The sequence below is a fragment of the Elgaria multicarinata genome, chromosome 8 (assembly GCF_023053635.1).
Source record: "Elgaria multicarinata webbii isolate HBS135686 ecotype San Diego chromosome 8, rElgMul1.1.pri, whole genome shotgun sequence".
NCBI lineage: Eukaryota > Metazoa > Chordata > Lepidosauria > Squamata > Anguidae > Elgaria > Elgaria multicarinata.
In genome coordinates, this window is record NC_086178.1 from 26,301,633 (window position 1) to 26,328,836 (window position 27,204).

General features: G+C 42.9%; 1 protein-coding gene across 1 annotated transcript in view; it reads right to left on the reverse strand.

Annotated features, from left to right (window-relative positions):
- Positions 1-27,204, reverse strand: part of LOC134402476 (syncytin-A-like) — a 261,355-nt gene that overhangs the window by 232,491 nt on the left and 1,660 nt on the right. The gene's annotated exons all lie outside the window — the stretch shown is intronic.

Genomic DNA, 27,204 nt, shown 5'->3' on the forward strand with positions numbered 1-27,204 from the left:
GCACATTAATTTTTAGTGCAGCAGGCCTCGAAACCTATCATCTTCCAAGAATGTCCTTTTATAGCTTTGTCAATCAATGTATAATTAGCTGGATTTACATGCAGAGCAGATGGGAATTTTGGAAATGTTTCTTTTTACTGATGGATGGGGAGGGGGAGAGAAATCATGACTTTGGAATACATACATACACCTTCTAATAATGAAATTGAGAAGTTGAGTGCCTATCGGTTGAAAAGCCAAAGAGCACCACCAAAAATTACTTCCCAGAACCAAAAGTGGGCGTAAATACTATTTGTGGTCAGAAATCTGTGCATTCCAGAGCTTGCAACGCATTCCAAACATGTACAAAGTCTCTGTTAAAATTTGTACATTTGACAAATGTGCCAACAAAACTGTACATTTCTAAAAAGCACACAAACATGCTTTTGTCAATGTGTGCCTGCATACAAGCAGTGCCAGCTCCAGGTTTTTGAAGATACCCATAATGGGACTGCTCCCTCAATGAGTCAACTGTCTCACTGCCATGGTCACCAGATATTATTGTTCCTCATCCTCCTTCTCATTACTGCTATGAGTTACTTGCTTGCCAGGTGGAGAGCCAGCGAGTGTGTTGACAGTGGAATCAACAGCTCCTATTCTCACCACCTCTGTTGTCTAGGCCAGGCCAAGAGGCAGCTAAACAGGCAGGTTAAAATGGTGAATAGGGATGTCGTCAGTGCCCGACTGAGTTTGGGAGTCCAAGGGACTCCCCCGCATCTGCCCCATCGATCCAGTCAGGCCCTCGCGGTGCAAGTGCGGACTAGTGCTTGTGTGCTTACAGGGCTCCAATGAGCGCTCGCAGCTGTCCGCCCTCACTGCTGAAATTGTGCACACACACCCACCCCGCTGTGTCAATAGGGCCTTTATGGCCACAATTAATGCAGTTAAGTGTGCAATTTCTGGATCCTCCGTTACACACAGTGTGGAAGCTCCAGAAATTGAGCATTTCCCCTATTGTGTCAATGGTGGCTGCTGTTTTCACGGGGGGGGGGGAGTGTAGCATTTTGGCAGTGAGGATGGACAGCTGCCGAGTGCTCATTGGGCCAAGCCAAGCCTCAAAAGAAGCTCACACGGCCCAACGAGTGGGGGCAGAAGGCGGCAGCAACAGAGTGAGAGTCTGATGAGTTGGACGTGGGAGAGTTAGCCCACCTCCACTTTGAACCCACTCTTGCAGCACCTAAAATCTAGTCCCCAGTCACTCACTTCTCTCTTACATACATATATACAGATACACATCCGCATATCCACTCTGCACTTTCTCCCTCCCCATGCCCAACAGGCCTTCCTTTACACTTCCTCCTCTTCCATGTTTGGGTGCCCCCCAGGAACATCCCTGGTTTTTGTACTTCCTGTTCCTGTTCCATTGGGTCACCCCATCACTCCAGCCAGTTCACCCCTATCCTATCCATTTTTGGGGGGGGGATCGATAGGAGTGTTATCCACTTTGTGGGTGCAGGGGGTTGTTCTATACTTTGAATGGTTTTAATTTTTGTGAACCGCCCAGAAAGCTCCGGCTATTAGGTGGTATAGAAATGCAATAAATAAATAAATAAATGTTGCCCATTGCTTCCTCTTCATGTAACAGAATGTATGTACAAACATAGCAAATGATAGGGGCTAGCCTTCTCTCCAACATGCAAGTTTTGCTTGTGTGTGGAGGGGAATTTTAATGGGAGGCACAATCAAAACTACAACTCCCCATGTAAGTGTAGATACAGTCTCTCTCCTGAGAATTGAATTAGCTCTCAGACAGTGGATGGAGCAAGTACTATTCCTGCTACGGGATGGGAATACTGCCAACAACCATATCCTGATGGTGAGTTTCCCACCCACAGCTGTAATATGAGGCGCTCTTACCAAGGTGGAGTGCAGCCATGACAAAGTAAGTATCAACCATCACTGGTGTGGAGCAAGTGTTGGGACAGTCATTGCTTGGTTACTGCACTCCACATGATAAGGGCTTCTCATAACAAGGTAGGCCAAACTCTCCAGCTGTCTTGAGGATGCTGTTGCCCGTGGCCTCTTCATGGCAAGAATAATGCTTGTTCCAGCTCTTTAATGGCTACCCAAGTGCTTGTTCCATCCACTTGGCTACACATTAACACATAGGCTGGCTACCCAGATGGGGAGGTTTTTGCAGTTGCAAAACACAATCCATGAAGAACATGTGTTCCTTTAAACAAAGGTATTCAGAAATATGTTCTGCATGCAGAAATCCCAGCTTCAATTTCTGGCATCTCCAGGAAGGGATGAAATCCTGGAGCCCCTTGCCATGCAGTGCAGGCACAGTGTAGGCCACAATCCTACACCCATTTTCCTGGGAGTAAGTCCCTGCAAGTTAGAACTAACAGAGCTTTCTATGTCACTATTTATTTATAGTCAGCTTTTTGGCTGAAGCCCTCAAAGCAGAGTACAAAAAGGTTTTAAAAACACAATGTAATCATATTTAAAAACAGACAAATATTGGACTTGTTAAAGCCTAGATGTGGCCGTCCTATTCTACCTTGTGAAAGTCATCCATCAGACAACCAGTTCATAAAGCATACAAATTACTTGACAAGCTTTTCACATGCCACAAACTACTTCATTGCTTCTTAACAGAATAGTGTAACTTGAAATGGGCAGGTGATTTTTTAAAAAAAAACACACACTCAAAACAAAAGTCTAACAAAGATTATTGGTAAAGAGATCGGTTAGTTCAGTATTTCAACTATGAAGTTTTATGTGAAAATCATAAGTCCATCCTGTTCTGCTTTGTGCGTATTTATAAATTTGGACAAAAACTGCATTCAAATTTCCATGACATACTCCTTTTCATATGAATTTTTCCATAAAATACACATTTTTTGGAACTAAGAACTGCAAAAACTGGAGAAGTGCTCAATCCAAAGGATAACTGTATTCTGATTCACCTATTAGTCCTGGTTTGTTCATTTCAAAATCCAGAGGAAACGAAATTATCCAGCATCCCAAATCTGGCCACATCTTTAAGAAGATCTGGATGAATCAAAACATCCTGTTCTTTTTTTGCAAATTGATAGAAACTGGAAGATTTTGAAGTACCAGCAAAGCGTGAGATATTGTACATCTTCTTCCTGAAGACTTGTCCCCTTACATTCTGGTTCCTGTTCTTGAAAGCAAGATCCAGCTTGCATTCCAGTCAATTTTTCTTTTCCATTGACTTCAACTGAAGAGAGATCAGACCCTTTATTAGCCTATATTACCATAATAATAGGTAAACATAATATGATTACTTCCCAGTGTTTGCTTGATTTATTACACTCAAGTAGGAAACTGAAGGTCAGAGTATATGCCTTTGTTTATTATACATATCTAAATAATTACTAATAAGATCCTACCTACTGTATTGAAATATTAAAAGAATGAAGAAGCAGGTGAACATGCTGCTTTTGCTCTATGGGATACAACATATAAATTAATTAAACCTTGGCAAGCAACTTGACTTGAAGGTCCTTGGGGGATGAGTTGAAATAGATGCTTGGTTGAAATAGATGCTTGCAAGTGTAAAATGACAAGTAAGTTCTTTAAATAACTCAGTAGCACCAAGGAAAGGGATAAAAATTATTCTGAAGTGGAGTTGGTACAAAGTCAGACAATTATTGGTCATCTAGGACAGGGCTGAACGACTCATTGAACACTCAGAGCCACAGTGAATGTATAGCATGAGCAGGAGGGCCACATTTTATTCGCATATTTTAACAGCAGCATGTAAAGGACATTAAGTGTGTGTGTGTCATGTTCACAATTCTGGCAGATACACAAAGCATGTATTATCTTGAATGCAAAATGTTCAAATTTTTAAGACTATGGTGATGCTTGGGAAACACTGGAAAAGAAACATATTAAAGAAAGCAGCAAAGGTTTTATGGAACTGCCATGGCTACAGTGGCACAGCCAATTTCATGTTGGCCGTGCCAAGCTGGATAAAAGTCCTGTGGTTTTCTTCTCTTATAAGAGGCTTAATGGTTGAGTACATGCAGCTTTCAATGTACTAAGTCTGAGGACCAATCCTTGGCATCTCTAGATAAAAAAAAACACCTTAGGAAGAGCCTACTTCAGTTTGTTTTTGATGAGAATGTATCAAAATCCACAAAGTTCTTCATATTCACAAGAGAAAGAACTTGAGATGTTTTGGGTTTTTTTTAATGAATGTGGGAGTAAGGGTTGTAAGCTTTGAAGCCTGACAGATTTGCTCATCCCTATTCAGGTTCAAATGAAGGTGCTGCTATTGAACTTTTTAAGCAATAAACAGCTTGGTGACCTGGGTCAGCTCTACATCAAGCCGGTTATAACACTTTTATGGCAGTTTGGAAATGGTACCAGGAATGTGTCATGGGCCTCCACAGTTGTCAATACCTTGATAAACTATTATAAAGCAGAAGTGTACATCCTGCCCAGAATACTTTAAAGATGGTTTGCTCCTAGACACAAGCCCTTATGCACTCCATTCTGTATGGTCCTCCCAGCTGAGGTCTGGTGAGCATCTACTACGGGCAGGTGTCTAGAAGTATGTCTCTTTGCCTTGCTTTGTTGTTGTTATTGCAGGGTAGAATTTTAAAAAAAATAGATACATGTGCTGGCATGTAATTACAGCACCTTGAATCATCAAAATATTAGAAATTCTGTACAATTAAAAAGAATTTGATATTCAAGAGAGGGTATACATAATTTTGAGACTAATCTAAAGGACCACCATGAAGTTGTAGTTCTTTATGGCACTAGGGACTTAAAGCAGGGATACAGGCAGCAGAGCCCAGACACACCAGTTGCTGGGGAACATGGGTGGGAGGGTGCTGTTGCACCATGTCCTGCTTGTTCATCCCTGGCTGATGGCTAGTTGGCCACTGTGTGAACAGAGTGCTGGATTAGATGGGCCCTTGGTCTGGTCCAGCATAGCACTTTTTATGTTGTTATATTCTTATGCAGACCAGGGCAGCTCTGAGGCAGACGAGCCCAAAGATAAGAACATAAGAAGGCTCATCTAGTCCACCAAAGGTCCATCTAGTGCAGCATTCTGTTCACGCAGTGGCCAACCAGCTGCCCATAGGAAGCCCACAAGCAGGACATGAGTGTAATAACACCTTTCCCATCATGTTCCCCAGCAACTAGTATACAGCAGCATGCTGCCTCTGATAATGGAGATAACATATAGCCATCAGGACCAGGACCCTCCATGAAATGATCCAACCCCCTTTTAAAGCAGCCATCTCTACATCTTAGGAGCAGCTGGGAATAATGGCACCTCACTGCCATGGCAGTGGGAAGGTGTGTTCCCACTTTGTGAGACTAAATTGTCTTAGGAGTTGAGTCCTATGAAGCCTGCCAGTGGGAAACATGGGTCCAGGATGAGTCCCTTGTAGCCCTGCAAGAGAAAGGGAAGACAGGCCACAAAGAAAGAGAGGAGGAGGACTTGGATGGAAACCCTTCCCCTTCTCTTGCTGAGGCCTAGGGTTGGCCCAAGACATCTGGCTGCCTGGGTGAAGGACAAGCTGCCACCCCCACCTACCCACCCAATTCCATGTAGAAAAGCTGACTGGACTGGCTTTTTAATCTTTCCTCAACAGTGGCTGGGGGATAGCATCCTCCACCACACCTGAAAGCAGAGGGCTAATTTAGGTGGTAGTCCACATGGCCTGCAACTCTCTCCTCAACAACTTGCTGTCCCTTCCCAGCAACTGCCAGTTGAGGCAACTGCTTCACTCTGCCCAATGGTAGGGCATGCCTTTCCCTCTGGTGCCAGAATCCAAGTAGGATGGCCTAACCTAGTCATCAGCTACTATGATGTCCTTCGCCCCTCTATTGTTCCATTTGTTTTGGTCCAAGTTTTCATACTGGCAGAGTTGGTTATTCTCATCTGGCCTGGTAGAAGTTTTTTTGTCATTTGGGATCAGCCCTTTTGTGAGTGTGCTTCATAACAGAAGATACGAGGCAGACGTAATGCTTTGTGATGCTGAAGATGAAAATAGTTACAATACGGTAACCTCTATTATAGAAGTGATGGCAGATTATTTGCTTTGTTTTCTTTTGACACATTGATGTTAAAATGTCACCAGCAACTAGAACGCTTTGACTCTGTCTTTGAGGCACGCACTCCCTTTCACCTGCCTCAGCCATGGTACGAAATGCCACCGGTTGTTTTCTGTCTGTGTACATTATCTGAGCATATAATATGGGACATTTACCTACACCTCATCCCACCAAAATCCTGGTAGATGAGTCACCATCATACCTCCAGCCTTTAGCAAAATTATGTTTCAGAACTAATATTTAAAATAAACATTGCTCCAAAGAAGCAGGTTAACGATTTCCCCGTCATTAGCATTTAAATGTTTTTTTAATTTTATTTTTAATGAAAGTCCTGTGAATGGCGCTCTTAATTTCTAAAGGCAAAATGCTTGCAATTTGCGCAGGAAAGCTCAGGGTGAGAAGAGTTGCCTTACAAAATCACCATGTATGAATTTCAAATTTTACCACTGAGTTAAACATGACTTGACAATGCCAATGAACTTTCAGAGAAATGACAGACAAATTGCAGCATGCTTTCACTAAGCACGTTGAAACTTCCATTTCTAAAAGGCATACTGTCAGTAATTGTAAATATGACTGGCTAACACTGAGTAGTAGAACGTATTCCTTTTGCTTTTCATAGTGCGGAGTGCAGGGCAGAACATTCTGTGAATTCCTTTTGCCTGGAATCCACCATGAAATCCAACATGAAATGCAGCCACTATGTAGCAAGTTTTTTGTGTTGTTTGTATTGCAGCTTTGGTTGATGTGTGATAGAAGTTTAATCATTATATGTTTGTTGTAATAATTGACAAAATTGTGAGCTGCTCTTTGCGACCAAAAAGGCAAGATAAAAATAGTTGTTTGATAAATTGAAAAACTGATTTAAGTATTGAATTTATTTATTTATTTATTTATTTATTTATTCCATTTATATCCTACTTTTTTTCCTCCTTAAGGAACCAAAGGTGGCATACATAATCCTCTTTCTCTCCATTTTATCCTCATAAGAACAACCCTGTGAGGTAGGTTGGGCTGAGAGTCTGTGACTGGCCCAAAGTCATCCAGTGGGTTTCCACAGCTGAGTAGGGACTAGTGGGGACTAGAACCCAGATCTCCTGGATAGCCACCACACCTCACTGGTGTATATATAGGTGCAGAACTTCACGTTTTTGGGACCAGACACTATCAAAATGGAGAGGCGGGTAAGAAATTATTTTATCATCATCATCATCAACATTCTCTGAGGGTTCCAGTCCAGGACTTTGTGGTTCCATAAATGACCAGCCCTCTTTCGCCCCATACCACCAATTCTATGGTGGTTTCCTGACTTTTGAGCATTTTTCCCCAATCTAAAAGGTCAAAATTAGGGATGTTCATCAATGGGAAATATGGTTCCTTTTTGGCTCGACAGACTTCCATGGTGTGTACAACTTGCTTTGGAACTGTGAGCTGAGTAACAGGTTGTTCTTCAAACTCCAGGAACTTTTTTGCACATTTTTTTGCACACTGTTGCAAAGGTTTGGCAATTTGCACAAATTTCTGAGCAGGAATTTTTTGCATAATTGGCACAAATTAGGCTGTAATTTGTGCAAATTTTCCTCTTGGAAAATTTCCCAAACGTCTGTGAACTGATCTGACTCACTGCAAATTGAGTCAGGCACTGCAGTAAGAACCAGAATGAAGTTCATGGGGCCCAGTCTAGGAAAATACGTTGCACTCCAACCACCCCCATACAGATTTCTCTGACATCCCTAGTTGAAATGTCTCTCCAAAGACTTAGGCCTTGGCTAGACAGGGCTTTATCCCGGGGCGATCCCCAGGAACATAAGGGATCCCGGGACCAGGGAGGAATCATCTCTCCCTTGCCCCGGAATAGAGCCCTCCACTTTGGCCCCAGTCTTTCCACGGTCTCGGACTAAGCCCGAGACTGTGGAACGTGTGTGGCCCATTGCTGCGGTTTGACCCGGCTCTACGCAATTCTTTGTGCAGAGCCAGGAGCTGCACCCATTGGGGGTGGGGGGGGAGAGGGAATTTAAATTATTATTTTTAAAAAAGCTTACCTCTTTCTTCTTTAAAAAATAAAAAAAATGTGGATGAGTTGCCTCTCCTGCTGAGGTCATCATGTGTCACATGTAGACAGAAGAGGGTTCTTGCAATAAACACATCACGGGATCTTCCCTTCTCTGTTGCAAGCTAAAAGGTAGGTCTAGCTAAGGCTTTTGTGTGCCATCCTATGCATAAGCATGACATGAGTGCCCGACCCGGGGGTGGAATCCAATGGCGTTGGCTCTCCCCAACTGATGCTGCTCACCAAGCTACCTGAGGACTGTGTCATCTGGGAGCACCTTGCAACCACTCACTCCTCAATGTGAGCCACCATTTTTACACAGGATGGCAGCTCCGTAATTTTTGTAAATTTCATGTTGTGCAAAAAGGTGTACGTGAGGGACCATTTCCACAGCATTAGGGTCATAAAGGGGCCCTCTACACATCTAATGTTATGGAAATGGCCATGTACAGCCACCATATACGCAACCATAAAAATTGAAAATTATGGAGCTGCCACTTTGCAAAATAAAAATAAAAATGGCAGCTCACATCAAGGAATGGGCAGCCGCAGGGCACTCCTGACCCATTTGCCGAGCCCTGCAGGGTCTCACACAGTCTGGTCAGTGGGGGCGGATGGCAATGGAGATTCCGCAAGCGTCTGCTGAGTGCAGGTGCAGGTGAATCCACCCATCCCTATCTATGCATGTTGAGAGAGAGAGAAAATCCTCCGATTCCCAGCATGTCCCAATCAGCCATACGTAGGACTGTGCCCCTAGTTACCAGTTCTCAGAGCATGAAATTAAAATATGCTGGCATTTTTTGCTCCATCTCTTTCACTTTTCCCTCACCCACCACTGGAATGCTTCTCTGAAGTGGAATTCAGCCCTCTGGGTGAAAGAGGTTCAACACTGCTGGTATATAATTTTTTTTTAAAAAAAAAAAAATGCTTCAAGCTGCTGCTTAATTAGGATTGCCACCTTTTATTTCCCCTGCCTGCTCTTTGGTTTTAGCAGCTCTAGGGCAGGCAGGAACATCATGCTGGGAATAAGTGTACCTATTGAATTTGGTCAGTCCAAATCAGTGAGAATTTTTTCAATATGAATTTACCCCAATTCACAAAATTCTTCATATAAGGAAAAGAAGCAATGTGAGTGCGATGGAAGTGCAGAAGGCCATTGTATGTTGGGGAATTACTGGTGGATTGATTCTCCTGTCCATGTCTAAAGTGCCTTTTGGGCCTATCTATGGAGCTGGTCAGCTATGCCTTTTTATTAGTTCCCAGGCCTACTGCTGTTGTTGGTGTACTCCTAGTGGCTGATAGATAGGCCTTTGGCAGCATCTCTAGGTTAGCTAAGAAGAGCTGAGATGGGCAGCATCTGGGCTGGCTGGTATTCTTGCGGCTGGTATTCTTCCAATCTGGAGTGTTAGACTATGTCCAGAATTGGAGGGATCAACGGGGTAGTATATGAGTCCCTGGGACCCTCCCAAGACAGAACCTCACTGTAGGCCCAGCTGTGGGGTCAAGCCGTTATGGAGTTACATTTGCTGCTGATCTTATCTTGATAAGATATTGGGGTTCCCAATAGCTGGCAGGACATGGGCTTTATGCTTTTAATATATTGTCTTGTTTGCTTCCTTTATTAGCCAGTTTTAGCTAAAGGAACTTCTTTCCTTCACCCATTGGCCTCTGAATATTCAAAAAGAATGATTGCCTTATTGATAAAACAATCAGCAAAACAGTGAAATATTAAAAATACAAATGTGGGAGAAAGTGAAACAGACCATTTCACCCCTCCCTACATGTAACCCCAGTTGCAGACTGTAGTGGGAAGGGACAAGAAAATTGTTATTTCGAGAAGTTAGTAGTGGAAAACAATTGTGCCTTCTGTGCCAAGACTTCTGGTTGGTCTGGATGCTTTATATTAACCAGTGCTGCTTCTTCTCATTATCTCCCAGAGTCACTTATGGGACAGAATTATATGCTGGCTTATTCCCACACATTCTCAAAGTCATTGGAATATGGCCAGAATAGTGATGAGATTAATATGTGCATTACGGTATACATGAATCCACCAGACACTCTCAGGATGGGATCTCAATGCAGGCAGATCCGTAAAGATGCTGTGTACCAGAAGTGTACACCAGTTGGTGGGGAACATGGGTGGGAGGGTGCTGTTGCACCATGTCCTGCTTTTTTGGTCCCTGGCTGAAGATGGTTGGCCACTGTGTGAAGAGAGTGCTGGATTAGATGGACCCTTGATCTGATCCAGCATGGCTCTTATGTTCTTAAGTCATCATTAGGGATCTTGCAAAGCATCCAACTGAGTCTGGGAGTCTGACAGACTCCCCTTGGTGGGTGCATTTGGCACTTGCACAGAACCGTGCTCGTGAGGTCCCTGTGAGAGCTTGGGAGCTGCCGTATATATGTATATTTTTGAATATTTGGTTGAGGCCTTGATTTGCTTTGGCCAATCCTTTTTATTACAGGCAATGGTAAGTAGGGGGGAGGGAGAGTTAGAACATTGAGCTATTTGAATGGTGGCATCTGATTGGCTGCTTCTTTTCCAATTCAGAGTGAGAGAGAGGATAAAGGAGAGAGAGTTGAGTGTGTGAGAGAAGGATTGTCATTCATCAAGATAGGATTAGGGAATCGGGGTAACAGTTTTTTGGGGGGGTTAGTTTTCCCTGGGAGATGGAGGGAGGTATATTTATTTTAATAACCTTAAACACAAGCTGTATTTAAATATCTTTTTTTTTCTTTATAACTAAAGTTTTCAATATTGTTCTGTTATTTTAACCTTGCTTTCTTGGTCTTAGTGGTTGCCGTAGATTGGTGATATACACCCACACCCACACCCACAAATAAATAAAAAGAAGTGGTGGCAGCAAAAGAGACATTTTGGGCAGCATCACCGAGGGTAGTGATGCCACATGCACCATTTTAGCAGCAAGGGCAGGAGGCTGCCAAGAGCACGCTGAGCCAAGCCAAGCCTCAAAAGAAGCTTGTGTGGCCCAGCAAGCAGGAGCAGACAGCGGGGGTGATGGGGCAGGCATCCGCCAAGTTCACACACACACCCCAAAGTCATCATTGGAGTCAAATCCATTCCCATATTTTGACGGGATTCCCCAAAATGGTAAGGGCATCAGCCTTGTAATCTCACTTTGTAGTTATGAACTCTATTCATTTGCTCCCGCTTGATAAAATCTTTAGCCTTTACCCATTGCTGTGTTCATTGTATTCCAAATCCTAAAAAGAACCGTTGCCTCTTGGCAACACACAGATTATGGTTTGTCTGACCACAATTGAGACAAAAGACAACTGCGACAGAAGCTTGAAACAGGGCTTTTACTTAATACTAACTGGCATCTTCCTGTCAAGGACTGAAACGAAGTAAGCAGGCAAAAGTGAAACCCATCCATCCCCCACATCTCACCACTTAGTGGCTTTTCAACCAGTTAGTTTCCAACCAGCCAGTTACTGTGGGTTTACTGTCAAGCCCTTCACATCAAGTTACTGTCAAGTTACTGTCAAGCTATTCACATGTTCTTTCAAATGGGGTGGGTGGGTTTCGAGTGACCCCCACTACTGTTGTGTGCTAATGTAGGGTGACCATACGAAAAGGAGGACCGGGCTCCTATATCTTTAACAGTTGTTTAGAACAGGGAATTTCAACAGGTGTCATTTGTATGCATGCAGCACCTGGTGAAATTCCTGCTTCATCACAACAGTTCAAGCTGCAAGAGCTATTCTAGAGTGACAAGATACAAATAGAGGGCAGGGCTCCTGCAGCTTTAACTATGGTGATGAAAAGGGAATTTCACTAGGTGCTAAACAATATACTTGCTGAAATTCCCTTTTCAATACAACTGTTAAAGATACAGGAGCCCTGTCCTTCTTTTCATATGGTCACCCTAGCTAATGGCTATAGACCAATCTCTTGATAAAGGCAGAGAAGCAAGGCCTGGTACTACTGTCCCTTTAACACAGAATATTTTCTTCCTACCTCTGCCAGTGCTGACTTGATAAAGTTAAAACAGAGGAATACCATATCCCACCGGGAGGCTTTCTAGCAATGATTTCATGCGTTCTGATCACACATACCCTTAGAAAAACGCATATATATTTGTGACTGTGGGCACTGGCATTTCAGAAGCATTTCTAAGAAGTAACATCACCCTGACTTGCTACAGCTGCACGCTAATAATGCTCAGACTTGAAAGACGCCTGTATATTCGTGACATTGTGTGACATTTTGGGCGCTGGTATCAATTGTACCAAAAACACACTAGTGGAATGTAATTTGTCAAGGAATGGAATACAAAGGAGCACTTGATTTTAAGGTTGCCTTGGAAAGATCAGGTTGACCTCATTGTCAAAGTTTGTTGCAACGTCTACTCTCACTTTGATCTGAAATGGCTTATTTCTTTGTACAACATGATTTCCTTAGAATCTGGCCACCGTTGCTGGCTTCTCAGACAGGCTCGATTGACATAGACCATCCTTTCCCAACCTGGTGCCCTCCTGGTGTTTTGAACTTCAATACCTATCAGCCCCAGCCAACTTGGCCAATGTTCAGGAATTCTGAGAGCTGTAGACCCAACCACCTGGAGTGCATCATGTTAGGGAAGGCTGATGTAAACATATCATGTCTCTGTGTGAGCTTTGTATCCAGGCACAGTAAATTAACAGTTCACTGCCCTCCTAAGTATAGCCTAGTCACTAGACTGGCCTCTGCAGGTAAGAGCTATTTGCATGATCCAGGCAGACATCATTCCTTTATAGCAGCAGTCTTTTTCTTGCCACGATGTCCTCTTTCACAGCAGCTGGTAAAGCTTTACATCTGACACAGTAAAGGTATTTGCCTGAATGTGTGAAGGCTTAAAGTGAGTAGAGATATGAAGTCCTCTGCATTGACCCTGCCCCCTACTCTCTGGGAACATGGGCCCCACCAACCCCTTTTAGTTTAAACCTTGCCATTAGATTGTAAGCCTATGCGGCAGGGCCTTGCTATTTACTGTTTTACTCTGTACAGCACCATGTACATTGATGGTGCTATATAAATAAATAATAATAATAATAATTGAATGGGCATGGTCTGAACAGTGCTTGATGGAGTGCCTCTCCTGGCTTGGACTGACCTGTACACTAGATTCAGTATCTAAGACCCTCTTCCAGGTGCCGTTTTGAGGGAGGTTCTGAGGGTGGCAACAAAGGAGAGGACTTCCCACTGGCGGTGCCCAATTATGGAATGATCTCCCCAATGAGGCCCATGTGGCACCAACATGGTTATCTTTTCAGTGCCAGGTTAAAACTTCCCTCTTCTCTCAGCCATTTCGTAGCATATAATGAGTTTGTAATCAAGTCTTGGATAGTCTTGGATTGACTGTTTTTTAAATGTTTTTAGAAGTATGTTGTTTCTGTGTGTGCTGGCTGTTTATTTGTTTTATGTAAATGGTTTTACACATTGTATAATGTATTTTAGTGGTTTTTAATCTTTGTGAACCACCCAGAGGGCTTCAGCTATGGGGCAATATAGAAATATAAGAAACAAAATGAAATGAAACAAAATGAACAGGAGCTCTACCTGCATTCACTTGAATGTAAGACTCCTCATGTGATAGTTGACACACTGCCTTATACGGGTTCCTGATTGCGTGAAGAGATCTAGTTACATTCAAGTGAATGCAAGTGGAACTCCCTTTTATGATTCAACAGAGCAAGGCCTGAATTGATGGGTGTGGGGCCCATGAGCCCAGAGATATAGGAAGCAGGCCAACATGTGTGGCCCCTCTCTCTACCCACTTTAAGCCTCAGGCATTGAGGTGAAGGCCTGAACAGAACTAATGAGATGTAGAGGTAATGGGGACCTGATAGCAGAGTCCCACAGAATATTTCTTGTATTCAAAGAACGTCTTCCTCTATGAATGTCATTTTGGCTACATCATGTCTACTCTCCTAACCCAAAGTGTTTCCTGGGCAATATTTTGTGTGCTGTTCCCAGATTCGATATGCCAGGTCAATAGGCCTGGAAGGGACTGTGGGTCTCCCCTCCCCTCTACAGCTCAGCTGAGCAACTGAAGATGCTCTTTCTACACAGATAAGAATACCAACATTGAGCCATGGCGTGTTCTCAGTAGTTGTCAAGCTAATTCGACATGATGTCTCTTCACAGGCTGGAGCTCCCCAAACCAAATATCACAGAGGAGCTGCCCCCGTGTCAAGGGCTCTTGAAGAAGATCAGAGGATCCTGGGGCCTCGGGGGAGACAACCATTGACCATACTGGGCATGGCTAGACCAGGGGGGTTGAGGAGGGTGATCTTGCAATATGATGATCGCGAGATCCTCCCCCTCAGTCTGCATGTGGTGCATCATGTCCCAGGAGGAACAGGACATCACGCCTGCCTTGTTGTTGCTGTTGTTTTATCTGAAATGAGCGCAGGAGCGCTCCTACAAAAAAGTTTTTTTAAAAACACAAAAACCTCCCGCTCTCCCCACCCCACCGCAATGGGCACGGTTACTCGCGAGGAGCTGGGATGAAACCAAGATGGTGGGGCCCACACCTCCCACGGTCTCGGGATGATCCCAAGACCACAGGAAAAACCAGGATTAAAGTGTATGGCCAGATCCCAGGGCAAGGGAGGGATCATCCCTCCCTGCGCCAGGATCCCCTGTGTGTTATGTGGGTGCACAGGGATGATCCCAGGGTGTTCCCTGGAATATCACTTTGTGTAGACCTGCCCACTGAGTCCTAGTATTATTATTATTATTATTATTATTATTATTATTATTATTATTATATTTATATTTATTTATTTATTTATTTATTTATATAGCACCATCAATGTACATGGTGCTGTACAGTTTACACAGTAAATAGCAAGACCCTGCCGCATAGGCTTACATTCTAATAAAATCATAATAAAACAATAAGGAGGGAAAGAGAATGCAAACAGGCACAGGGAAGTGTAAACAGGCACCGGGTAGGGTGAGGCTAACAGTATAGAGTCAGAACAAACTCAACATTTAAAAGCTATAGGGAAAAGAAAAGTTTTTAGCTGAGTTTTAAAAGCTGTGATTGAGTTGGTAGTTCTCAAGTGTTCTGGAAGAGCGTTCCAGGCGTAAGGGGCAGCAGAAGAAAAAGGGGAAAATATGGGAAATCATCATCATCATCATCATCATCATCTCACAATGGACTTAGCCCCTCTTGGACTCAGGGAGTGCAGATGCCTAAAGGTGTGCAGGTTTGGCGGGCCATCAGACACTCAACGTGAGCGCCTGATAAATATGAACTCATGATAATCATGAGAAGAGCTTTACTCACAAGTAAATGGCCTGCTACTGTGCTCTTGAGTAGGCTCTGAGTAGGGCTCTGATGGCTCAAGACTTAAAAGTCTTGAGATTCCAGACACTGGATGCTGGAACACTGTCAGTGCACCAGGTTCCAGATCTTTATCCTGCCTTTATCCTGACCTTTCTGTGTTTGGACCCTGGACTGCCTACTGACTTTGCTTTCAAAATGATCCTGTCTCAATCCCTGGAGCTCCATCCCTGTGCCACCATCAGCAGGGTAGTCCACTTCAAAGTGTAGTCTTCACACAGACACTTGGATTACAACATCCTTCACTGAGTGGGGACGGCCGTGACATTCAAAACTCTGCCCAGCATGTTCCTGTATTGAGGATCCATTGCCTAAGGAGTTCCCATGGCAACATATCACCTCTAGTTTACCTTAAAAAAGCATTGTTTAGCCCTCCCTGACTACCTCCACCCCCAAGCTTTCAACTGTATGTTTATTTACCATAAACCAATACAGCTAGAAACACATAAGGCAATCTACAGTAAGATCATAAAAAGAAAATGTACTGATTACCCAAATAATATCAGATAAGAGAAATACAAATAATCATCCTTAACATGTTGTTGTTGGTTTTCTTTAAGTTGGAGAATTTGTAATCAAAGAGATTAATCTTAAAAGGGGAAATAAAAACATTCAATACATTTTATCACAGCTCCAGATATAGTTCTGTGTGGTCCCACATTCTTGTCATTCTTAAAGCCATGTTGGTATCAGGGATGTGCAAATCAGTAAAACGTGAGCTTGCCAAAGCTCTTCAAATTCCATCTTGGAGCTCATTGCACCTCGAATCCATATCAGGTTGTAAGCTTTCTTTTCTGCATGAAAATCTGTCTGCATTTCCGTGCACATTTTCCCAAATGTATGCATCAGGTGTTCAGATCTTTGAAATGTACACATTCTTTTCCAATTGATGAAGCCATATCTTCATTCATATTTTTTTCAAAAGTTTGCATTTTTTTTCATGTGCATTTATCAATAGTATGTATGCAGTCATATGCATTTGGGGTGCGGGAAGGTCCACAAATCACATTGCAAGCTCAGAAATGTGTGGCCTTTGATGGCAGATTGCATCTGGAAGGTGAGAACTGGATAGATCCTGATAAAAATGAAGTGACAGGAATTTCTCATACATACATCCCTGGCTGGGATGATTTAAAAAGATATGAGAGAGAGAGAGAGAGAGAGAGAGAGAGAGAGAGAGAGAGAGAGAGAGAGAACAAAAGTGAGTGAAGCACATATAATACAGAAGGCCTTACTCAGATATCTGTCATCCCATCACTCTTTTCTATACAGCTAATGTGTAATTCCTAAAGTGTGGAGCAAATCTCATATATGCCTGTGTACCCTTTTAACTCAACCCAAGGACCACGGTTGGGCAAGATGTGGCCCTCTGGATGTTTTGGCCTACAGGTTTTTTTATCATCCCTCCCGATTCACTATGCTGATGGGACTTGTAAGCCAAAACAAAAGATGCCCACTCCTGACTTACTTGATGTGGCATTGCAGCATACCACTGAGCTCTCTTCAGAATATATATTAGAGCTGTGCTCCAGAATGGGCCGCAGGATGTGTGGACCGTGAGGGGTGGGGCCTCTGCAGGATAGCCCGCTTTTGCCCCTCCTCCGGCACGGATTCCCAGATAGGTCTAGCAATGCCCTTAGAGCTGGGCTGGTTTTTATATTAAGAATATTGGGTTTCAGCAAGTAGCAAGACTTTTGTGGTTTGGCAATAACTGTAAAGGAGTGATGGAAAAACAAAAGAAAATGGGTCATAAAAGAAATGGATCATAAAAGAAATGCACAAAATAGCATGTCGGGCATATAAAAAAAGAATTTCAAAATAACATTTTAACCAATACTTCAGTTTGACATATGTGTCAAACACCATATGTGTCAAACACCATTGCTTGAAGTATCCATATATACAAAATATGCTTAGACAGCATACCATGTTTCTTTCTCTTAACTGGGCCTCTTCCCCGCCCTTTTTTTGTATTTTCCTAGAGCAGGGAAAGTCTGGATTATTTTCCCCAGATGGAATTAAAGCACCCTTCAGCCCCCATTTCCTTTGTTGGGGGAGAGAGCTTGCTGATGAAAAGGGGGAGGGTGGGACTGTTCTACTCCTTTAGCACCGTGTCAGTAAATTGCTAGACAACAAAGCCAGAGTGGGGGGAGTCCACACCCAACACAATGTTGCAATCAATTAACTGGAAGTGGAAAGAGGTGGGGCAGGGCGGGGTGGAGTAGAAGAGCAAGCGAGTGAAAGGGAGGCTTCATCGGTATAGTGCAATACCATAAACCCACGTGAAAGGGGCCATTAGCGTGATGCGCTAATGAAACGGAGCTGGAAATCGCGGAGGAAAACTAGGCGGGGAAGTAGGTGTGATGGAGCTCTTTGGTGCTGAAATAGGGTTCCCCCTTCTTTTGCTTTGACAAGCTTCTCATCTTTCACAGCTACATGTCAGGCAGGTACAACACAGTACTCTCTATGCTGGGAAAAGCTGCAATTATTAAATTTGGCTGGTACAGGTGGTTGAGGATTTCGTTTGGTTAATTTTTTTTTTAAAAAAAGAACTTGCCAAAAATTGAAAATTTCTACATAAATGGTATCGAAACTATATGTAGGAGAAAGTGATACTGACATATGCATCCATCACCTGATTAGAACGATCAAATTTCTTCTCAAAAGAGAAGAGATATAGGCCAGATCTACACCAAGCAGGATATGATACTTTGAAAACATTTTGAAAACTGTATGTGAAATATGTCCTGGGCCCGAACAGTTGTCACTACTGTTATAAACCATTTTAAAGCAGTGGTGTAGATCCTGCCACACTGGAACCACAAACCTACGCTGGGTTAAAATGCTGTTGCCCAATATTGGCTTTATGTTTCAGGTTGTTGCTGCTGCTGTTTTAATAATCATCTAATTAATATTTAGCTGAAACACCAATACGTTTCCAGAATGGAAGTGAGTAGTGGAGAAAACCTAATTAACAAAATTAGACCATATTGTTGCCAGGAATAATAACTCGCGTCTGGAAGGAAATTCAAATTAAATTCCAAAGACAAGGTGGAGAATGAATGCAGGTAGAAGACAACAGATTCCGGGCAGGTCAAGATGGTTGTGTTTTCTCTCTTCAAGATAGCTATTTCTTTTTTCAAAATAGCTGTGGGGGAGGAGGTTTTACATTACAGCTACACATTTTTTTATATACAGTGCAGGCATATTTTAATATATGCCACACCGATGCAGATAGCAGAACATCCCCTTGTATCTGTGCCTTTCAGTGTCTCTGCAGAGATAACTAGTGTTGCCTAACATGCAATGACCTCACTAGCTCTTTTACAAAATAAACACAAATAGATGGCATCTGCGTTGACCTAGTAACACAGCCATGTGCTCCAGGCACCGGAGTTGTGGCTTCTAAAATCAGCAAGACTTCTAATTCCAGTGAAAAGCAGAGATTCTCCATGCAAATGAAAGCTGGGGGAGGGGGAGAGGCGGGGAAGGGCCCTGTGCGAAATAGAGCTGTGGAAAAATTATAGCACAGTAGACGATGAGTGCCCCCTACTGTCTTTGCAGTGGAACTGCACAGCAAGCATTTGGCAAAGCTTCACCAAGGGACGGATTTCACAACTCCAGAGAATTTAAGGATACTTGGTTTTAACTACATTTGTTTCCAAATATTCCTTATGACTCTTGACTAAGTTTAGAAAACACGAGCTGCTATTAATAAAAAAGGCATATTTTTTAGAATGTGTTTCAAGTGTTTGTAGTGTTTTAAAAAAAACAGGAGCTGGAATGATAGCCCTGGACTCCCCCCATCCTGGCTCCTTCACTCTGCTGACCCCTGCTACTCACACAGAGGAGGGAAGGAGGGAAGAAGCTGAGACAGGCACCCATACTGCCTGTAGTCCTCGGGATAGTCCCGGGACCACGGGTAAAACTGGTCTCAGTTATCCCAGGGAGATGGAAGGATCACTGCTCCCTGCTTCCAGGCTCCTTCTAAGACCTTCAGCAACCAAAACAGAAGTGTGTACCAATCCACATCTTTTGAGAGCTTTCTGATGCAGCTCATCTTGGGAATAATGTGTACAAACACTGTGCATATTAGGGGAAAGTAGCACAACACTGCAGTTCCCAATGTGAACAACTTGGGGGAAATGCATAGTTTTTTTTTAAAAAAAAATGTACAAAAGTGTGTACAGTAGGAAAAAAAATAAATTTCCATATTTTTTAAAAAAACACAACACAACAAACAATCGTTCACAACTTTATGCAGCAACTGAACGGAGTGACCTCAAAAAGCCAACAATCTAAGTGCCCAGAAATTAAGATCTGCAGGAAAGTCCGAAGCCCGTTTGTCAAGCACGGGTAAAAGGGCTTTCTCCTGTATTGGCCCCAAATTATGGAATGCATCTTTTCCTCAAAATGCATCTTTTCAATTTAGCCTTTCAAACTGTGTAGTTGTAATGCTTTTACTGTTTTTAATATTCTTGTTTTTTATTGTTTTAAATTGTTGTACACTGCCTAGATGGATTTTTAGCAGATAAGTTGATATATAATTATTAATAATAAATAAATAATAAATATTCCCAGCCTGGAAAGAACCATGAAGTACCTGCCAGCCATATAGCTATTCTGAGGAGCCTTTCAAGGAAAGAAAGAAAAAGAGAGAGGTTGCAGCCCTAATTCAACACCATCATGGTTGAATACACAGTGATTTAAACCCAAAGTTTTAAAGAGCTAAGCAGTCAAGGCCCTGGGTTTGGAAGGATGAGTCTGTCAGTTCTGGTTTCTCCCACAATGACTTTTTTTTTTTTTTAAAAAAAAAGCCTCAGGTTCTTTTGTCCTGAATATGGAGAACTTCATGAATTAAACCAAACTGAAACAAATTTCTCACCCATTCTTACACTTACTTTATGGTAAACATGAATTGGGTAGAGCTACTTTAAAATGCAGACCAAACAAAATTCAGATCTCACTTCACATACATTTAATTTAGTTTTTTTTTAATTATTTATTTGTTCCATTTATATCTCACCTTTTTTCCTCTAAGGAACCCAAGGCGGTGTACATAATCCTCCTCCTCTCCATTTTATCCTCACAACAACAACCCTGTGAGGTAGGTTGGGCTAAGAGTCTGTGACTGGCCCAAAGTCACCCTGTGGGTTTCCATGGCCAATGGGGACTAGAATCCAGATCTCCTGACTCCCAGTCTGACACTTTAGTCACTACACCTCAGTAAGGTTGTCCTCTCTCTCTCTCTCTCTCTCTCTCTCTCCCTTTCTACACCTAAGGATTATCCAAGGAAAATGGAGGGATCGTCCCTGCCTGCTCCCAGGATCCCCCGTGTGTCATTTGGAAAAGGCAGGTGTAGAAACGGTCTCTCTGCCTCTCTCTGTCACTGTCTCTCTCCCTCTCTTTCCCCCATCAAAGGAACTGTGCTTTAATAGATTAATAGATGCCCAGAATATTCTGATACAAAGGAAGATTGTTCCTTTAAGTACAGAAAATGAAATTCCAACAACCTAACCTACCTCATACGTTTGCTGTGGGGAAAATATGGGATGACTGCCCCTCCTGTGTCTCCCAGCATAACTTCATTTGAGGAAGGGTAGGACCCAAATACGATGGTTGATGTTGTTACTTGGAAGACTGTACCATGAAAAAGACGTATCAAAGAAATATAAGAAAGAAAAGTCAAACTACTGACAGGGGGGAATAATTCTTCATCCTGTCTATACTAGCATAGGAGGTGAACATTGAATTGAATATGCATCAGTGATGTTAGCATTTTGAAAATTTCTAGTGCCACATCACATTTTCATTCACAAAGGTGAGAGGTTGGACATATCCCTGAGCATGCCTAAAATGCATATTAATCATACAAAAAGAACTTGATGATCTGGCAAGAGGACGTTTCTTGCAATCAACTTCCATGAAATATCACCCTTGGGGTACATTGTTGCACAAACCTATAGGATTTTAAAGCTACCAAGGAGTAGGGAAGACTTTTGACTACTTCAAAGAGGACCATATTTGGATTGTAATGATAACTTCTGCCTAAAGCATAAAAAAAACAGGTAATAAAGACATCAAATGCGTTGTCAATTTCGCCCCCTCAGCACACCAAGTTACTAAAAGTTAGAAGCTTCATTAGGGCTGATAGCCATTTCACATTTGCCTTAGATCTTCTAGCAATTACATTTCCTAGGAATTTTAGAATCAAGTGTGAAAATGGCAGGTGGTGGAAGGTTTGCTCTCTCCCATTGGTCATGTCTCACCTGCAAATTGCATCATCCTGATACCACTTTGCAGTAGAGAAATATGAATTGGATAGGTAATATAAAATTCCAGCCTTGGGTTAGATTTATACACATGCAGCAAAATGAAATGGGAATGAGTTGATAGAGTCCTCATGTGACTGAAGGCACTTTCCCATTTGAGATTGAGTTGGGAATCACATTCTTAATGCTCTCCCATGTTTGTTTGTAATTTTAAATCCTTCTGCAAGTAGAAAACTAACACTGCAGGAAGAGGTCTAGAACATTACTCACTGCCAGGGATGTATGAATTTTGAAACATCTGTCCTGTCTGCATTTCTCAGATTGCCAGATGCCTTTCATTCCATCTCCCGCTTAATGGTGGAATTAGATTTTTTTTTCACTTTCATGAATTTGAGCAAATGTGCATTTGCAAAAATTCACACTAGCAAAAATGCATGAATACTTTAGCCTATGGGGCAAATGTGCATTTCTATCCATTTCTATCCATTATTATTATTATTATTATTATTATTATTATTATTATTATTCTATGACTAAATTTGCATACAATTCCAGAAAGTTCAAAAACAGCAACAGAAAACTAGTTTGCAAGTCTGCAGAATCCATGCAATTCGGGAAAGCTAGACTGCTGCAGAATTTATGGGTCGGATTCCTAGAAATCTGAGCTCACTTGATTCCGATATAGATATCACAGAAATAGTGGCCAGCATATTTTTAATAAAATTAAAGTAAAATTTCCACTCAACCCAAGAGTTCGTATCAGAACCTCATATTTACTTAAATAGCCAGCATGGTTGCAAAACTAGAATAAGCATGTTAGGCCAGCTTCTCATTCTCCTAGGATTTCTCTTTTTCTCCCATGCCAAACTCTTTCTTTACATAGCATTCTGCCTAACTAGCTCAGGACCTTTTCTTAAATAGATACCTATGCAACATGACTGATTTAGCAACCTGTGACCTAGGCCTTAGCTAGACCTACCGGTGTAGCACGACGGAGGGTTGAAGATCTTGTGATATTTTTATCATGAGTTCTCCTCCTCTGTTCACACGTGATGCGTGACAGCATTGGAGGAAGAGGTCATCGCGGCTGCCATTTTGTGTTTTTTTTTCTTAAAGGGGCAGAGCGCACAAACACTCGTGCGCAAAAAGTAAATGGTGTTTTTTTTTACACTTTCCCCCACTCCCCCTATCCCCGATGGGCGCAGGGCTCCTGAGGAGCTCGGTGTCCCATGCATGGGTCCTGGCTCCTCACAAGTAACCATGAAGAACTGGGAGAAACCATGACACCAGCCCACACGTTCTATGGTCTCCCCACAGAAAAAGCGGGCCTAAAGTGTAGGGCAAGATCCCGGGGCAAGGGAGGGATCATCCCTTCCTGATCCTGGGATGCCCTGTGCATCATGTGGATGCACAGGGACGATCCTGGGGATTGCCCCAGGTTAAAGCCCCATCTAGCTATGGCCCTAATCACACATTTTTTATTTATGTTTTTATTACATTTTTAAACCACCCAATAGCCAAAGCTCTCTGGGCGGTTCCGAAGCTCTCTGCGCTTTACAGGGAAACATGTTCAAGATATTTATTATTTATTTATTTATTACATTTCTATACTGCCCAATAGCCACAGCTCTCTGGGCGGTTCACAAAAATTAAAACATTCAAAGTATAAAACAACAGTATAAAACCATAATATAAAATACAATATAAAAGCTCAAACAGATAAAAACAGCAGCAATGCAGGGTTGAACATGATAACATGTTCAACCCTCCATCTATCTCCAAGAGGGCTTCCCTCTGGCATAGCCTGGCTTTCAAACAACTTCAGGAGCACCTTTGCGCAGTTCCTGAGTTAATGAGCTTTCCAATTTGTCCAAGAACTAACCCACCTATTACAAGCTCCTTTGCCCCAGTTCCAAGAACACATTTTGCATTTAATGTTGGCGCACACAGAGTACAATGAATTAAACACGTCCATAAAGTACAATGAATTATTGTCACCATTTCACGTTACATGCCTATTTTGTCACGGATAGATTTACACCTAATGGCATGGAAATTCATGAGCTATATATAATAGTTCTGAAAAAGTGTAGATACTAAGCAAAATAATGGTTTTTTTAAAAAAGAATTGGAAGCAGGCTGTCCCAGTATAGGGCTGGGATATGTTTGCTCTAATGGGGGTGGGGTGGGTCATGATGTGGCTCTTTTATCTTGAACGTGTTTCCCTGTGAAGTTTATCTGGACTGGCTTGAGACATAAATAGTTCTGTATATTCTGCAACAAATTGGTTTATTCCTCATGATTTATCTGTCTATTTATTTAAAACATTTGTATTCCCACTTCTCTGCCAAAAAGGCTTTTTGGAGCAGCTTACATTAGTGCTGGGCCGAATCCTGTATCCTATTTTCAGAAATGATTTATGTCCCTGTGAAAGAGGCATGGTTTTTCTGCCTCTTTCATGGGGTGGGGGGAACATTCAGATAATTTTCTCCTTGGGGAGAAAAACAGGGTTTCCACTTACCATTTTTTAAAGTGTAGCCAATGGCTGAGGGGCTTTCTTTCTATATATTTTTTTAGTTTTTCAACCCCCCCTCCCCCTTGGCATTTGGAGGGGCCCAGCAATTCTTAGTGAATGCCTATTGGGGACCATGTAACCTCTCCCTCTCCAATAAGAATTCAGGAAAAAAATCCTGGGCTTCTGAAAATGCTGGGGATGTTTTTTAAAAAATTAAAAAAGAAAGAAGACCCCTCAACAACTGGCTACATTTAAAAAGCTACATGGAAACCCTTTCCCCCTCTACAAGGAGAGAATTCTCTGAAATTCTCACCTATCCCAGCCTCTTTCACCTGAGTTCCCCCCCCCTTTATCCATGAAATGTCAAAAATGAAATGGTTGAACTTTTTGCACAGCACTAACTTGAATACAATCAATTAAACCAAGACAGTCCGAGCGTGCAGGCTTACTATCTCAAAAGTCACAGCACAAAGGGACAAGGGATGGGGAGGGATAGAGGGGGAGTGGTCTTTTAGAAAGACTTATGGAACAGCCCTGCTTTCAATTCCATCTCCCACTGCTGCAGACAGCTGGCAATGATGGCTGAACCTCCTGGCCAAAATGCTGGAGAGTGAGTGATTAAAATTCAGTGTTTGACCTTCATTGAACTTCTTTATCACCACCACCACCATTTGGATGCCTATACATCAATTAGACCAATTCAAGGTGCTGGTTTTAGGGACTTGCTAGACCCTGCCGGATAAGCCGGCAGGGAGGCGGGGCGATGGTGTGTTAACTTTAGCGCGTGCCGCCCCGCCTCCTAGATGGCCAACGCACAGGGATGACGGAAGCCCTGCAGCGTCTGCCATTTTTTTTGTTTTGTTATAGGGGCCACGTGCGCCCCGAAGACTGCGGACAAGGTAAGGTTTTTTAAAAAGATTAAGCCCCCTGCCCCCTCTTTCCCCGCTCTCCCTCCCCCTCTCCTGTGTCGCCTTGTGCCAGTCCTCCCTCCCCCTCGTCACCTTGTGCAAGCTCTCCCTCCCCCTCATCGCCCTGTGCCAGCCCTCCCTCCTCCTCTCCCATGTCGCCCTCGGGATCCCCCCCCGGCTCGATGGGCACAGTGCTCAGCACTGTGCCCAGTCCGTGGCTTTTTGCGGCTACTCGCGAGCGAGTAGCCGCAAAATGCCATGGAAGTCGCTAGACGTTCCGCAGCCCCGGCCTGAGGCCGGAGCTGCGGAAAAGGTGCGCTATAAGCGACTTCGCTTATGGCGTGTTAAGGGAGGCTTCGGTGCTGCCTGGGGCCGGATTCCCCTGTGCGTCATGTGGACGCACAGCAGGGAAACCGGCCCTCAAAGAGCACTAGGGCCTCGTCTAGCAAGGCCCCAAATCTATAAAGCATTACTAAGCTTTGGACCATAACACCTGATAGAGTTCCTCTCCCAGTATGAACCTACCCATAACTACAGTCAACATCCAGTCAAGGATCAGGAGAGGGCAACAATGCAAAAGGCCTTTTCAGTTGTGGTCCCCAGATTGTAGAATGCTCTCGTCCATGAGGACCACCTGATGCCTGAATTGCCCGATTTTCAACATGTTTCTATTCTGAGGCATTTGATGGCATTCAATGGGCTCTTTAATGTATCAGTTAAGGTGTTTTGATTGTGTCACTGATATTTAGTTCTTTGATGGGGTGGGTAGTAGTATTTTAGGGGATATCTTTCAAAATTTTGTATGGAATAGTAAGATGAACAGCAGCAACAACAGCAACTGGTAGACCATCCTCGATTATTGTGTCCAATCCCATTTCAAAACCATCTAAGCCCATGGCCATCACCACATCTTGTGGCAGGCAAGTGTCAGATGTTACTGTATCAAGTGCCAAAACACTGTCTCCTCTCTTAGCCGGCCTCACAGCTTGGTCTTCACTGTGTCCAACTTTTCTTTAGGATGAGTGTTGGCATCTCTTCTCAGCTTTGCTATGCACCAAACAAAGGTTAAACACAATGCAAACCATTAGACTGAGTGTCAGCTATGATTATCTCTAGATTAGAAAATGGTGTGGTCCCTGGAGGGCTAGGCCACATTCCAGCTCTCAGATGCTCCTTTCATTTAGACAGGGTGTGTTTTACTTGTCAGCTAAAAATTATTGACTGCAGGTCTATAGCAGGTGCTTAAATTAGCAGAAGAATTTCCAGAGTGTACACAACAATTGACTCCTACCATACAGTGAGCATAGTTCAGCCAAAGTGATTGAAGCACTTTTAAACATCACTGGTTTCAGTGGGAAATTTAAGCGCATGTGCAAATCCCCATCATAGAAATTATAGCATTTCACAATGCTTTAGTCTGAATTTGAACTGACATAGATTTTCTAGTTTGCAATGCAACTGCAGTCTTCATTGCAACGAACCAGCACATGAATATTGTTAACAACATGGATTTATTGCCTTATTTATGTAGTGATTTCTTTTAGTTATCTTTTCCCAAAGCATCATTAGAGCATGCATAAATGTCTGAGTCCTGCCAACCCTTATCACAATGTGCTATATTTGGGGTGACCATATGAAAAGGAGGACAGGGCTCCTGTATCTTTAACTGTTGTATTGAAAAGGGAATTTCAGCAGGTGTCATTTGTATATATGGGGAACCTGGTGAACTTCCGCCTTCATCACAAAAGTTAAAGCTGCAGGAGCTATACCAGAGTGACCAGATATGAATGAGGGCAGGCCCCCTTCAGCTTTAACTGATGCGATGAAGAGGACGTTTTACCAGGTGCTGCATGCATACAAGGGACAGGTGCTGACATTCTCTTCTCGATACAACTGTTAAAGATACAGGAACCCTGTATAATTAACTCTCCTGCACTGAAGCTAATATAGCCTGTAGTAAATAACTGGCAAGGAGTCCAACTGCATGAAGGGGAGGCATCCCAAACAGGCA